The sequence below is a fragment of the Papaver somniferum genome, chromosome 3 (assembly GCF_003573695.1).
Source record: "Papaver somniferum cultivar HN1 chromosome 3, ASM357369v1, whole genome shotgun sequence".
Lineage (NCBI taxonomy): Eukaryota > Viridiplantae > Streptophyta > Magnoliopsida > Ranunculales > Papaveraceae > Papaver > Papaver somniferum.
The window spans coordinates 31,367,020-31,382,545 of record NC_039360.1 but is presented as its reverse complement, the minus strand read 5'-3'; positions in this window follow the sequence as shown (position 1 = coordinate 31,382,545).

Here is a 15,526-nt window from a genome sequence, read left to right as displayed (position 1 = left end):
ATACAAAAATCCCAAATATCATAAACTGTCTAAACTACCCTTTTAATATTTAAATCACCCCAACAAAAACAAAAATCAATCTCACTTTTAAATATACTACCACCACTGCCATCACCGCCGCCGCCAACCACCGTCGCCAACCACCATCGCCGTCCACCGTCGCCAACCACCATCGCCGACCAGCACCGCCGACCAGCACCGCCGACCACCACCGCCGACCACCATCGCCGACCACCGCCGCCAACCAGCACCGCCGCCAACCACCACCGTCGACCACCGCCGCCAACCACCACCGCCGACCACCTCCGCCACCACCACCGCCGTCGCCCACCACCACCGACAACCGCCGCCGTCGCCACCTCTGACCACCATCGCCGTCGCCGCCTCCGACTACCGCCGCCACCACCTCCGACCACCACCACCGATACTGAACAATTGCATCACCACCGCTACCAGTCAGCACCACCGCCAACACCCGCCGCACCGCCACCAGCACCACGACCTCCCACCACCACCACCACCACCCAGAAAATTAGATTAAACCAATTTTGGTTTCATCATAAATATGATGAAACCGATTTTGGTTTCATCATAAATACGATGAAACCGATTTTGGTTTCATCTTGGTTTCGTGAGAATTCACCTGCAAGAAGAATTATAAGAGGTATTATACATGTTCATGGATAGAAATACATCGTTGAAATACGATGAAACCGATTTTGGTTTCATCATAAATAAGATGAAACCATAATTGGTTTCATCACACTAACAACTGCCATTTCAGTTCCTGCAACTTCATTTTCTCTCGGCAATAGCGGCATCTCCCTTCAGTTCAGGTGCAAATGTGCACTATTGCTCCATGTCCTCTTCAATCCATCGCCACCAACAAACCAACTTCTCTTTCTTCTAGGTGCGACATCTGCAACCGAAATCTTCCATTCTCTTCATCACGAACTCATCAGCACCATCAGTTCTTACCTGCAACACCTTCATTACATTGCAGAGTCTTGCTGCGTTACAGCAGCTCGGTAACAACAATACTGCTTCCTTGATGCTCAGATACCAGCAAAAATTCCACCAGCATCATATCAGCTTCCCTGCCTTTCTCTTTTGTTTACAATTCCACCAGCACATGACCTTGTTTTCTTCTTTCATGGCTCAGTCTTGTACTCAAAATCTCAATTGCAAGCAACCCCAACACAACACCATCTTTATCTTGTTATCATGACTAGAGATGGCAAACGGGCGGGACGGGGCCGGCTTGTGACCAACCCGCGGGTTACGGGTTAATACAAGCCTAAGCTTGCGGGTTGAAATTCTTCACGGGTGGTCATTTATCCAACCCGCGCCCGTCCCGGATAAAGCTTGCGGGTTCACGGGTGCTCACGGGTTTCCTAATCCTAACTATCTTTGAGATTCGTATGACTCGTATCCCTTCTCTTCTTCCCTCTTATTCTTCTTTTTTCTTATTTCTTCTTCATCTTCGTTTTTCTTGAGTTCTTTTCCGAGCGATTATGAGAGTTTGTGAGAGATCGATTGAGAGAAGTGTTTGATGAAACGATTATATGATGGAGGTGTTGTTGTGGTGGTGAATCTTTAAGGAGGAGAGTCAGGGGATTGATATAGTTCTGCTCGAGATGATGAAACAGAGAAGTAAAATTAGGGGTTCTGTTAATTGTTTGGAATTCGATACGAGAAAGGATTAAGAAGATTTAAACGGAACTACATGATGTGTTTTTTTTGTTGAAGATTTCGGATGTTGAATTATCGATTGGAGATTGTTCTGATGAAGAATCAAAACCAGGTAAATTTGGGGTTTCAGTTTTGATTGATTTCTTTATGAAATTGAATTTGTTTTGGTATAATATTTCATGGGTTTGTTATTGATTAAGGTAGAGATGATTGTATAGGATTTAATTTTGATTCTAAGAATTAGGGTTCTTGTTGTTCTTCCCCAATTAGGAATTAGAGTTCCTGAGTTAATCTCTAGATGATTATAAAGAAGACGTTGCTGGTAGAGGTGGAGATTGAATCATGGGTAGTGAATCTAGTGATGATGTTGAATGAGCATTGTGAAATAGTGTTGGAGTGATGCAGACATGGAAATATTGGTACCTAAATAGTTTTAGGTTTGAATTCTTGGTTGGATGAAGTGTTAATCGGTTCTGCCATCTTTCCACTGGTGTTCCAGATTTTAGTGTTTTTTATATTGATTTTTTGATTCTACAGCCAAGGATATGATTGAAATTCAGTCGTTTCTTCTTTTTAATGGGGTATGGCAGTGGCACTTTTTCTTTCTAAGTTCGTGGTTTTAGTTTACCATCTAAATTTATTAACTTGTGATTTCTGGCTTCTTCACAAGGAACACACACGCGCAACAATTTTCATGGATGAAGTTGGCAGTACTGGATATGCTTGCATGGAATTTGGATATGCTTGCATGGAATTTGGATCTCGTAATGGTGATGGTGAAGCTATCAAATGGCCATTAACCGCTGTCGCACTGCATAAATGTTTTGATTGAAACAATGTTGCTAGGTAATATCAGACATCTTGGTGCTGGTAATAGGTTCTAATATCTAGTTTGCTATCATAACATTTGATCTCTGATGTTGACCTTTACGCTGTACTTTAGTTTCTGCAAGGTAAATATGCATTAATGATCAAGGGAAGTGAAGGGTAAGTGCTAATAGCCAGTTGGGTGTATCCACCCCTGGTAATTAGGTTTGAAATATTACAGATGGTGATGATGAACTAAATGATTTTTTAGAGATGGACTAAATGATTTTTTACATGTTTAGGAAAGCGTAAAATCTGACTCACTTTTTAAGATTATATATTTCTACATAGATTAATTTGGATGATTGGTATAAATTTCTAAGAGAATCACCTATATTTTGTAAGTTTGTTATTCGGTTTGGTTTCAGGATATCTTAGATTGGGATATTCAACACCTTTCCTCTCACTTGGAGCATCTTGCATGTTTCCTTCTCTCGCTGCTGCTAAGGCTGCAGTCATTTTCCTGGGTGAAGAGATAGCCACGCAAGAGTTGCCGTCCAGAATATGCGCAGTAGTTTTCGTATTCGCCGGAGATGGAAATGGTATGAGTTAACCACTGTTCTGGTATTGTTGTCATTTCATTTTACTAAGTCTTACGCACATTCGTGGTGGCAAATGTTATTCGGGTTTCAGTAACTGAATTGTATGTTATAGTGGCTCAGGACGCACAAGAGGTATTTAAGTTACTTCTTCTTACATTTGTGGATGCTAGGAGACTTTCTGAGCTCTTCCCAGTGGTAGGAACTAGTTTAGTCTTGTTTTGAGGGACCCTTTGCCAAGCTTCTGCATTTACGATATTGGAACATCGCAAAATTTCAGGGTGGAGATCTTACACAAAACACAAGTACATCGAAGAGAGTATATTGAATTGTGGTTTATGCAAAATTCTTCTTCCATGGAAAGAATCAGGGAAATGCAAGAACTTGGCAGTAGTACCTAATGCCAAGACATACCATCTACAGAAATGAAATATATTTAGATCAACCAACATTCACTCTGTACAATACCTATAAGTAAGTTTTCAAGTGATATGATTCATTCATCCGTGTCTTTTATAGGTGAAGATAGCTCAGTCACGGGTTTTCGGGTTGAACCCGCGGGTTCATGGGCCGGGACGGGTTAACCCGTTTACTCACAAGCCGACATTTCTCCAACCCGAACCCGGCTTGTTTCAAAACAAGCCGATCCGGGTTCGGGTTTTCACGGGCCGGACACGGGTTAACCCTCGGGTTTTGGCTTGTTTTCCAGCTCTAATCATGACCACAACCAACTGTAATACGGCTAGCTCAGTCACCACAAATGCTGCAACTGCACAATCCTGCACTTGAGCTAACACCACCTGCACCAGTCACTGCACATGCATCTAATCCCTTGTTGATACTTCCGTTAATCAGCTGAACCCAAATCAAACCATCCATCTTGCATCTCATCTCAGAGAGCTCTTAACTCTTCTCAGGTCCAGCTCCTTCACTGAATTTCACTAATATGTAGCGGAAACCATCGTTTCTCCTTATACTCTGGCCTGAACAGTATGCGACACAACCCCAATCACAGACCAATGTTGTAACTACCATTATCACTGCTTACAGCATAAGCTTCTCTGCAAATTCAGCTAGAGTTCTTGCACATTCTCTAGAGCAACAACATATCACCAGCTTCATTCCTTCTCTACGTTGCAGCAACGCCAACTCATTCGGATGACCTGCAATCATTGCAATCACCTGAACCTCTTTCCCTGCATTGCACTTCTGTTGCAACAACAGCAACACTGCCTCTCATACTTTCCTGTAACTTCTGCTGCACTTCTTTACTTCCTTCTCCAGCAACTGTTTTCCTTCCTCGGCTTCTGAGATCATCCTAAAACCACTTCTTGCAACCCTTTCATTTAAGCAACAACAACTGCTCTTATCATACTCCATTTCCTTTCATCTGTGAGTTCTTATTCAACACCACAGACCCAATCAACCACATCAGCAACCTGAACCCTTTGAGTCAAACACACAACATATCAACAGAATAAACAACCAACACTCCATAGATCAACAAATTTCCCATAACTGGTGGATCCAAGCAAAAGTTCAGGAGGCCGATACCATAAAATAACAACTCGACTAGTTAATGGTTGAATGTGCCCGACACTAACAAAATTTGCCAGGCCAAAATTAGCTATCTTCAGAACTCCATCATCACTAACAAGAAGGTTGGATCCCTTGATATCTTTGTGCATTATACCTCTTGAAGGACAGTGTTCAAGGCCAGATAGTAGTTGATGCATATAGCATTTAACCTACACAACATGAACAAATCAAACCCTTTAACATTGGTAATTACCGAATACTAGAACACACATCCAGAGTTCCATATATACGAACCTGTGATTCACTGAACTTGATGTCAGGACAAGATGATAAACCAACAATATCATGTTCCGTGTACTCGAAAACAAGATATACACTAGTTGACAGTCTAGAAGTAATTAGTCCCTCCAGTTTGCGGAGAATCATTATTTCCCGCGACATAAATCTCACACTTTCTGGCTCAAAGTTATCTAACCGAACTTTCTTTAAGGAAAGCATCCTCCCAATTGCAAGCTCTCGTGCTTGGAAAACACTGTTGTATGTACCTTGTCCAATCTAAAGATACAGTCAGAAAATTGCAGTATTCACATAATTGCAGCACATGAACAAATACAAAAAATTCCTTGTCGACGTACTAATCCACTTCAACATTCCGATGTATAACGATACAAATTAGACCATAAATGAGCAATTCAAGAACAATAAAAAATCGTAGCAAAATAACAAAAGAAGAAGAAGAAACCCTTACCTTTTCCAATTTCTCGAAACTTTCAGCACGAAGAGGAATCCAACCATAAATAGCTTCACGAGCAACAACACTAACCCAAGAAGGCCAACCAGCAGCAACTTGTTCACCAAACCCAACAGGTCTTCTGAGATTAACAACACCAACCCTAATTTCTTCATTGTTTCTCGATCTCAATAAATTCTAGCAACAGTTTTTTGCTGATTCTTCCTCTCTACGCTCTATGAACATCATCTCAAATCTTATTTCCTTCTCAATTGCTTAATCAACGTCTCGATCTGGTCTCTCGGATTTAACAGCAGCCGCTGCTGCTTTCTCTTTCTTTTCTCAATTTTAGGGAAATGAATGAACTAATGATTGAGAGAAAACGTCTCTCGAATTCTTCATCTCTTGAATCAGCGCCGTTCTTCTCGTGGAGATCCATTGTTGCTGCTGGTGATGAAGGTGGTGGGAGAAGGAGACGGAAGAAAGAAGAAGAAGAAGAAAAGCTAAAGGGGTACATTTGGGTTTTTTTAAAATAAAAAATTTTAAATTTGCTCATTATCATTTGACTTAGGATTTTTGTCCCAATTTTATTTGAAACGGTTTTTATTTGGTAGAAATAATATGATCGATTTTTTCTTATCACTAACTTGTTCACCTAGGTGTTTTGTCACTAGTTTTGAATCGGTAATAATAAAAAAACTCATGAATGGGTAATAGTACGGATAAAATCCTAACCGTCACGCTATACTGCTGAGAGCACACACCAATCCATATCTCTTTTCTGCCACTTTTTTCCTCAACTGGCTGCTATTCTCCTCCTCTCTCCGATTGGTCTTTCTCTCCCATTACTCCTTTTTCGTTTGATTGTTTCAAAATCTTTGAAGAATAATGTCAGGTAAATTCAGATAATATTGAATGTTTGAGTGATTTACTAGTAGAGAAGGTAGTATATCTTAGGGTTTTCTTTAATGACTGTGTCAATCTAGTCTAGGATTTGCTTCATGATATTGAATGAATTTGTTGATCTCCTAGAATTTTCTAGGGTTTTTACTTACAGTATAATCATTTCTTGATACGTCAGATAGTTTCCACTGTCGCTTTTTGTGTTAAAAACTTAAAATCCTGTATTGTGTAGTGTTGTTTATGGTGGTGGTATTGATTCCTAGAAATCTGTCTAGGGTTTTACAAGATACTTTGATTTTTAATTAAAAAGTTCACTCAACTCGTCGTCACTCATCAGGTAAATCTTGTCTTACTCATATCTCGACTTATTCTGTAGCTTTCGATCTTGTCATTCTTTATTAGATGTAGTTTAATCAATGCTTCTCTTACTTTGATTACCTATCGATGGACATTGTCTTTGATTTCTTTTATTGTATTAGTCAAATCTTGATGGTGTGTAAGAGATGGGAAACTTGTCACATGTTTGGATTATTAAAAATCTTTGTCAAATCTTTATTAAATGTTTGCTGCTTAAACATTTTGAAGACTTGTTCACCTTGGATTTATTAGTTATTATATAATAATCTGCAACTTTTAATCGAAGTGCTTCCTTAGATCCCATTTTTATGATTTTAATTACCTCCTTCGAGCGTTTTCTGAATAATTGAAGATCCCCCTTATCTAAGACTTGATCTTAGGTAGAACTGGTTGAACTCGTTTTCAAAATTGAAAAGGTAAATTTTTCTTTTTAACTGCTAATATCTGATTGGTGAGAGAAGAAGACAAATGGGTTGTGAGCGAAGAAGATTGATTTCTCAGCGTGTAACATTTTTTTTTAAAACCGAATAGGGGTAAGATTTAATACAGATTTTTGTTTTTGACTTTGACTTTGACTTGGCGTCTTTTTAATTTTGAACTGAAATTTCTTGCTGGACGCTACATGGATTATATGGTCCCACAAAATCAACCATCAGCATCAACAGCGTTCTGTGGATGCTGAGTTCCCCGTAAAGATTTAGGTCCACCTGCACCACAGGTTACGACTGTTTTGTGGACGTTTATTGGGAGAGCATGTATACGTCAGCAGATGATCGTCATCATCACCAATATATTTCTGACACGTGTCAGGTGTCGTGTAACTGTCTGTATCTGTTACAGTTAGGTTTGAAACATTCTTGTGATTCTGTTAGGATAGGTGGATATTCTGGTAGTGTGTGCGTGAGGTGGACGTGTTTTTTATTTGCAACGGAAACACGTGCTCAAACACTTACTACCTCGTTTCCATTTTAGAGGTGGGACTCGAAGTTTGGTTTGAAGATGTTCCGTACCGTAACTACATTACAAAGTGTTTGGCAATGAGAATTTAGAATAGGTCGTAATTTATGCTCCTTCAGAGCGTCCACAATGGTACAATCATAACCAAAGATCAAAGACCAAAACAAACGATCAAATTTGAGAGTAGTCTGGAGTGTGACGTCAAGGCAGTGGAGTATATTTAGTCGAGCGGATGTATAATCTACGCTTGCATGTGGAGCGTTCATATAATCTTCGTCCCGAAGAGGCGTAGATATAGTTTACGCTGGTTGTGGGGCGTTGGTAAAGAATACGCTCGTTGTGGGGCGTACATATAGTTAACGCTCGGAGAAGGGACGTAGATATAATCTACGCCTGGTGTGGCGGACGAGTAAATCAACGCCTCATTCAGGCGTACGTATAATCAACGCCTCATCCAGGCGGACGTATAATCAACGCCTCACACTGGCGGACGTATAATCAACGCCTCATTCAGGCGGACCTATAATCAACGCCTCATTCAGGCGAACGTATAATCAACGCCCCTTGTCAGGCGAACGTATAATCAACGCCCCTTGTCAGGCGTACGTATAGTGTTCGACTTGTATTAACACACGTATCGAGCACGTGTGGATAAAGAGAAACCACCACGTATAGCACACGCGTTCACTTGGTGTTTACCCTAATCTTCTCCGTCTTCTTCTTTTCTTCTTTTCTTTTCTACCTCCTCTTTGTTTCTACCGCCCACAAACACAACACATCACAGTAACTAGCAGGAAAAGAGAATAAAAAAAAACAACGAGATACTTGATGAATCCCGGTTAGAAAAGAGGTATGTTTTTTTTTTCTTAATCTCTTTTGTTTTATCCGTATTGTTGTATAATTTATTTAGGTTTTTATTTGTTAAAATTAGTTTATATTAAGATGGGTTTTAAAGAACAAATATGAATATGAAATTGATTAAATATAATTGGGTATGTGTGTTTTATGATTTTAGAGAATAATATGTATGTGAAAAAAACCATATTTGATGCTTATGTAAATTTGGTTAAAAGAAATTTTAAAATAATTATAGAAGATCTAATTTGTGGGTGGAATAGATTTAAAAATTTTGGCTACTGTAAAAATTGGTAGTTATGTAGATTATGTGTGTTATATATGTAGAAGAGATGATTTGTACATATGTGAATATGGTTAAAAATAATTGAATTTGTATTGTTTTTTATTGAATTTTGAGGTGATTAATTTTAGTTTTTTTTTTGGTTTATTTTTGATGTTCATGTGAATTAGGCTAAAAGATTTTATGAAATTTTGTCAAATATGTACAACACTTAATTTGTGGGTTATATAGATTAATATGTGTTTTTACAATTCACGTGGTTATGCCAAAAATTGTAGTTATGTACATTTTGTGTGTTACATATGTAGAAGACCTAATTTATATGTATGGAATTGATTTTTTAGTGATTTTTATGGAATCTTGAAGTGATTAAATTGGGTTATGGAATGTTGTAATGATTTTCAAAATGCATCGGTGACGATTTAATTTGTGTTCGTAGAATTATAGATTTTGGAATTGATATAGTTTGTGTTAAGGATTTTTATAGTATTTGGAATATAAATGGTGTTGGACTAATAAAAATATGAAATGACGCGGGTTGGTCTAATTGCATCTATCTTGTGTGTGCATAGATGTTGAACAAATTCACATCGCGGTTCAATGGTCGCATGAAGACGAACAAGAAACAAAAATTTGTAGCCGAAGAGGATTATAACTTAATCAGTACTAGTAAAATTAAGGAGGTTGATATTCCCCGGTTAGGGAGGTTTCCTATACTGCAAGATGATAAACCGCACGCTACAATGGACATTACATTTACAGGGGAACACAAATTGAAGTATCAACATCGTGGATCTCTGGCATCGGTAATTCATCACTATCAAACTATTTCACAACACTGTCCTAGAGCTAAATATATTATTGAAAAAGCGGGATGGCAAAATTTACTACAATGTAGCGAAACCAACCATTCAATGGTTGATTATATTGCTGAGCGGTTTTGGGATACAACAAACACTTTTCACTTCCCATTTGGTGAGATGGGATTCACCCCCTAGATTGGCTCATGTTGACTGGACTGAGTATCGGTGATGGGCCTGATGTTCCTTATGATTTGGGGAAGTACCAATTTGAACATGTTCGTGAGCATATCTTTCCGGATATCCAAGATGTCACGTTCAGTCCAAAAGCACCGTCGTGGGTTTCAAATTCAATTACAATTAAATATTTAAGGTCATATTTCTTCGAAGACAAGTTGGTTGCGGCTGAAAATGATAGCACCCTTGCTCATAGAGTAGCAATTGCCTTTTTCATGTATGTTTTGGGACATTTTTTCTTTTCTAATGCAAAGACCTATATTGATGCTGGATGGTTAGCTGCTTTTGAAAATCTTGATGTAGTATCCACGTATGACTGGGGTGGTGCCGCGTTTTCGAAATTGTATGCGGCACTCCGTTTATCTGGGAGGAGACAGAAGGCACTATGTGGTCCATTCCAAGTATTAGAGGTATTCATTTAATCTAGTATTTTCCTTTCATTGTTTATTTTGTTGCTAAGTTATTAAATTGGCTAATTATTTTGATGGATAGTTTTGGGGGTATGAATACCTGGGCATATGTCGACCAGAAATCCCAGAGGCGAGTACAGAACAAAAATGGCCTGTATCTTCTAAATGGAATGTACCGAAGAATACAAATGATATTTTTCGTTGTAGGGATTTACTGAGTAAGCTTACTGCTGAACAAGTGACATGGCGCCCATGGGAATCATACAGAGAAGTTCTTGCATCTGATATGGGATGCACGGCTACGCGGCTATCAGACTCGAGATATATATTTTCTTACATGGGCATTGTGAGTTAATAATTAAATTTTATTCAATAATTGTTGTTAAATGCCAAGTACCTTTTTTTAATGGTTTTGTTTCTATATAACATACTTACTAAATTCTTATTCCCTTTCTAACTGTACAACACAACATGTATCTTGGTGAAAGGTGTTGGAGGCAAAACCATTGTACTTTCGCTGTTCCTATAAGACTACACACAGTTATAGGGGATATCGGCAATATTCAAGCTGAACGCCTAAAAAAAGAAGGTTTGGTCGATGCAACAGAGATAGTGCAAGTTGTTAAAGATTATGATATATATTTACAATACTGGAGATTGGTAACCAACTACAAAGATTATGTGACTCATCCTATTTGGGAAGCCCATACATATGGGTATGTCGGTGACTTGTATACGGAACCAATTGAACAACCTGCTGAACATGTACATATCCCTCCTCCACATCTATTATCCCACGTAAGTGTACTTTCGACTTTTTATTGTACGTTCGATTTTTTATTGTATATTTGTACTTATGTATTTTATTTTTTCTTCACAGCATGAAGCTTACACATTATTTCAAGAAAATGCTGATTTTAATCAACAATTTCGCGATTTTACATTAAAACAAACGAAGGAGAGGATGGACGTTATTATGTCGAAAGAAGCAGAAATACAAAGGCTAAATAATGCGAACGTTGATTTGCAGCAACAACTATCTCTTTTCCGTATGCCGCACACTGTCCAACCTCCCCTTGGATACGGTTCCTTTTCCCAAACAATGCCACCACAAGTTTGGAGTGCTATGAATCTAGGATCACCTTCAACAATGTCCTCAGTCAATACCACTCCGAGAACGCACATTCCTTTTATGGCACCAAGATCGTTGACTTCGGATACTGATAATAAGAATGGTTAATTGGTTAGGACTATTTAGATGACCTGTCTTTGGTGTTATCTTTTCTTATTTTTTATGTAGTCATACTAGACCTACTGATAGTTAGATGCTTATCTATTCTTTCAGCGACTAGTCATTTCAAGTCTACTCTGTTTGATGTCATCTTTAGTAGTCCTCTGAAGTTTGAGCGAGTAGTCAGTGTGTATAGGATTTTCACCGTCCATTCTTATTGTATAGTCATATCAGGTCACTGACAAACACTTTATCTTTTTTGGAAAACACTTTATCTTTTTTGGAAATCAGTACCTCTCTTCTGTTGTCACTTTAATGCTCTTGAAAATGGGTTGTAAATTAAAGACCTTATCACTCAATATATGAATAACAATACCTCTCTTCTGCTTCATATAGTAATGGAAAACTATGAGAAAACCGCTCATTATTGCTCTTCTGTTTCTTCTTCATCTTCTTCTTCTAACAGTAGTTTTTATTCCTCGGATGATGATGCAATATCAATTATGCAAAATAACATGGCCGTTAGTTTGGGAGTCCTTATTACAAATTCAAAATGGCCTCAAACTCGTATCAAAATACCAAGAGATCGTGAGTCAGGGGCTTCACTTCTATGGAACGACTATTTTTCTCCGTACCCAAACCAACCACCCAATGTTTTTCACAGAAGATTTAGAATGCGTCGACAATTGTTTAACCGAATTGTGGAAGGTGTTACCAATGCAAACAAATATTTTGTTCAAAAGCCCGATGCTTGTGGATTTCTAGGATTAAACCCTCATCAAAAAGTAACAGCAGCAGTACGAATGTGCGACAGATGCAATAGACGAGTACTTACGCATAGGAGAAACCACTGTGCTGGAAGCTACTCGTAGGTTCTGTAAGACGATTGTAAATGTGTATGGGAAAGAATATTTGCGTGAACCAATGGCTGGTGATATTGAACTGTTGCTCAAGCAAAACAAAGACCGGGGATTTCCTGGGATGCTGGGTAGTCTAGATTGCATGCATTGGAAATGGGATAAATGTCCATCGGCAGAATCCGGGGCTTACACCGCGTATAAAGGGAGCGAAAGTATCGTGTTGGAGGCAGTGGTGTCGTATGACCTATGGTTTTGGCATGCTTTTTTTGGTATGCCCGGCTCTAACAACGATATTAATGTTATGAACCGTTCATATGTTTTTCGAAGTCTTGTAACAAGAAAAGCACCGCCGGTGAGCTATGAGGTGAACGGACATTCATATGATATGCCGTATTATCTAGGTGATGGCATATACCCAGAGATTCCTACTATTATTATGGCCATTAAACATCCTGTTGGTAGGAAAAAGGAAATATTTTCATCGATGCAAGAGGGTGCAAGAAAAGATGTTGAACGGGGATTTGGTGTACTTCAACAACAATTTGTAATCATCAAACAACCTGCAAGAATGTGGAATCCAGATGTGCTTGCCTATATCATGAAAACATGTATTATCTTACATAATATGATAGTCGAGGATGAGCGTCTACCCGGTGACTGGCCACATGTTTATGAACAACGTAGCAACGCAACACCAGTTAATATATTAAGAGGCAATAGTGACGAGTTTTCCCAAATTAGAGCTGAGCAACGCCGACGTGCAATGCGTAACAAAGATGCACATATTCGCTTGTGTGATGACTTGATCGAACATATATGGGTAGAATATGGGAATTAAAAATTGTCGTTTGTCATTTCCTTTGTATGTTAACTTTGGATAATAATAAAATAATTAACTTTGGACAAATGATTTTGTTGTACGTTCTATTATCTCTTTGTATGTAACCATCCTCAAGTTTTAATTAAGGTCGTATGTTTCAAAAAAAATAGAAATTTAATTAAAATCACCGGAAGTAAACTTAAAATCCAAAAATTACATAATAATACGGCTAATTGTTCAGATAAAAAGAAATATTAAAACATAATAATACTAATAATACTACTAATCACTAAATAGGAGAAATAAGTAAGGTTTGAACTATTCCGCCTTTGTGTTAAAATTGGTTTCTTTTATTCCGAACTATGTCCGCCCTGCGAAGTTGGAAGTACTTTTGTTGTACAGGTTCCATTTTTTCAAGATCCATCATAATGATGCGAAATTCTTCGTCTTCAGCTTGCTTGGCTATTTTTGCCGCATGTTCAGCTTGTTTTGCTGCAAACTCTGCTGCTCTTTGTTCCATCTTGAATCTTGATTGTGCTTGATAATGAGTATTGAAATTTTGTTGTTCTTTAATAATTATTCCCATCAATTCCTCTTGGTGACTGGATCTCTCTCTCCCTGTTTTCTTCAATCTTTTTGCTGCTTTTTTCCCCATCTTACGGAGATATTGTCTCCCCCATCTGTGTCGTTACAAGTCTCTCCTTGGGTTGTTGTTTTCGGTCCTTCCTCATCTTCCTCGTTATTCTCATAAGTGTCCAAATCGTGAGTCGTATCGAATACAAAAGTCGATCGCCGATTATATTTTATATTTTCTAACACAATTGGATAGCACTCTTCGTACTTAAATTTTTTCCCATCGTTGCATTCCTTGAACCGCTTGTTCACTTCTTCAAGCTGTTAATGTTTTTAAAAACACTTAAGTACATGGGCGCTTATTAAATATTAGAAAATAATTGTTCAAAAAATCAAGAATGCTTACCTTCTTTTCAGGACCCCATCCAGTATGATATTCGCCTTCCACTTCTGCCTCTTTTGCCGAAAATAACGCCACATCTTTACTTATTCCATGATATCGTTTTTGCCAGGAACTCCAAGACCGCTCTGGATTATTAGATAAATGAAGTTCAATATCATCCTTGATACGAGTCCACAGCGTCGCCTCTGATTGATCAGCTCCAACACTAGGATCTTGAGATATAGATAAATGAATTTTACACATTGTTACATCTTCAATTGTCGTAAAATTTGGACCTCGTGCTTTTCTTGGTGCCATTGTAAGCAAAATGCAGAAAAATTTCCAAATGATTTGAAAGCAGAAATAATATTTCTTCTTATTGGTGTGATAGATCGTTTGAAGTATTAGTTGTGGGAAAATGTTACACCCTTTCATGTGTATATATAGGTGTTTCCTCAGTAAATTTCCAACGTTCGATTTTCTTCAACGTTCGAATTACCAACGGTATAAAAAAATTTCAAAAACAAATTTGTCTAACGTTTTGAAATTTTCTGAAGCTTTAAATGGGGCGGAGCTATTAAGTCCGCTCGACAACAGGCGTTAACTATACATACGCCGGGCTGGGGCGTTGATATAGTCTTCGTCTCATTGGGGCGTTGATATAGTCTTCGTCTCATTGGGGCGTAAAGTTTATGAACGCCTGGCGTGGGGCGTAAACTTTACCAACGTCCCATCGGGAGAACATTTCAGCAACGCCTCATTCAGGCGTAAATTATATACACGCCTCTTTGTGGGGCGGTGTCTTTACGTACGTTTCACAACAGGCGTAGTTTATATGCACGCCCGATGACAAACGGTGATTATACATCCGCTCCACTATATATAGTTTTGGTCTTGGTCCCAGACCAAATATGGTCCGGAATTTGGTTATGGTCCAGCTTTTGATCTTTACTCCGTCCCGCTGCGTCTCGTCCCTGGACCATAATTATAGGTTTGGTCGTCCACTGCAGTTGCTCTCAGCAGATCCAAATCTCCATTTCTAAAGTGTTTTTCCGTGAATAATTTTTTACGTGAAAATACACATTTTTTGTAGGTGGCTTAGGCATGTTGAAATAAATGCGAATGAGCTTGATTATGCAAATGAAATAAAATCCAAAGGGATTTTTTCTGGGGAAAAGATAAGGAAAAATCTAAAGGAATTTACCCGAAAGATTGGGTAGGGATATGTAAACCTTTGGAAGAGGGAGGCCTAGGTTTTGTAAACCTAGAGAAATTCAACAATGCCATTATCTCAAAATGGGATGGCGCATGATGGAGCAACCTAATAGTATAGGAGCTCAAGTCATGAAAGCCAAATATTTTGAGAAGGAAGACATTGTGCATATGTCTACTCTTCCAAAACCAACTGACTCTTGGGTCTGGAAAGGGATTCTCTCAGTGTAGCTAATATCCAAAAATATGGGGAATGGGAAGTTGGCTCTGGAACAAAAA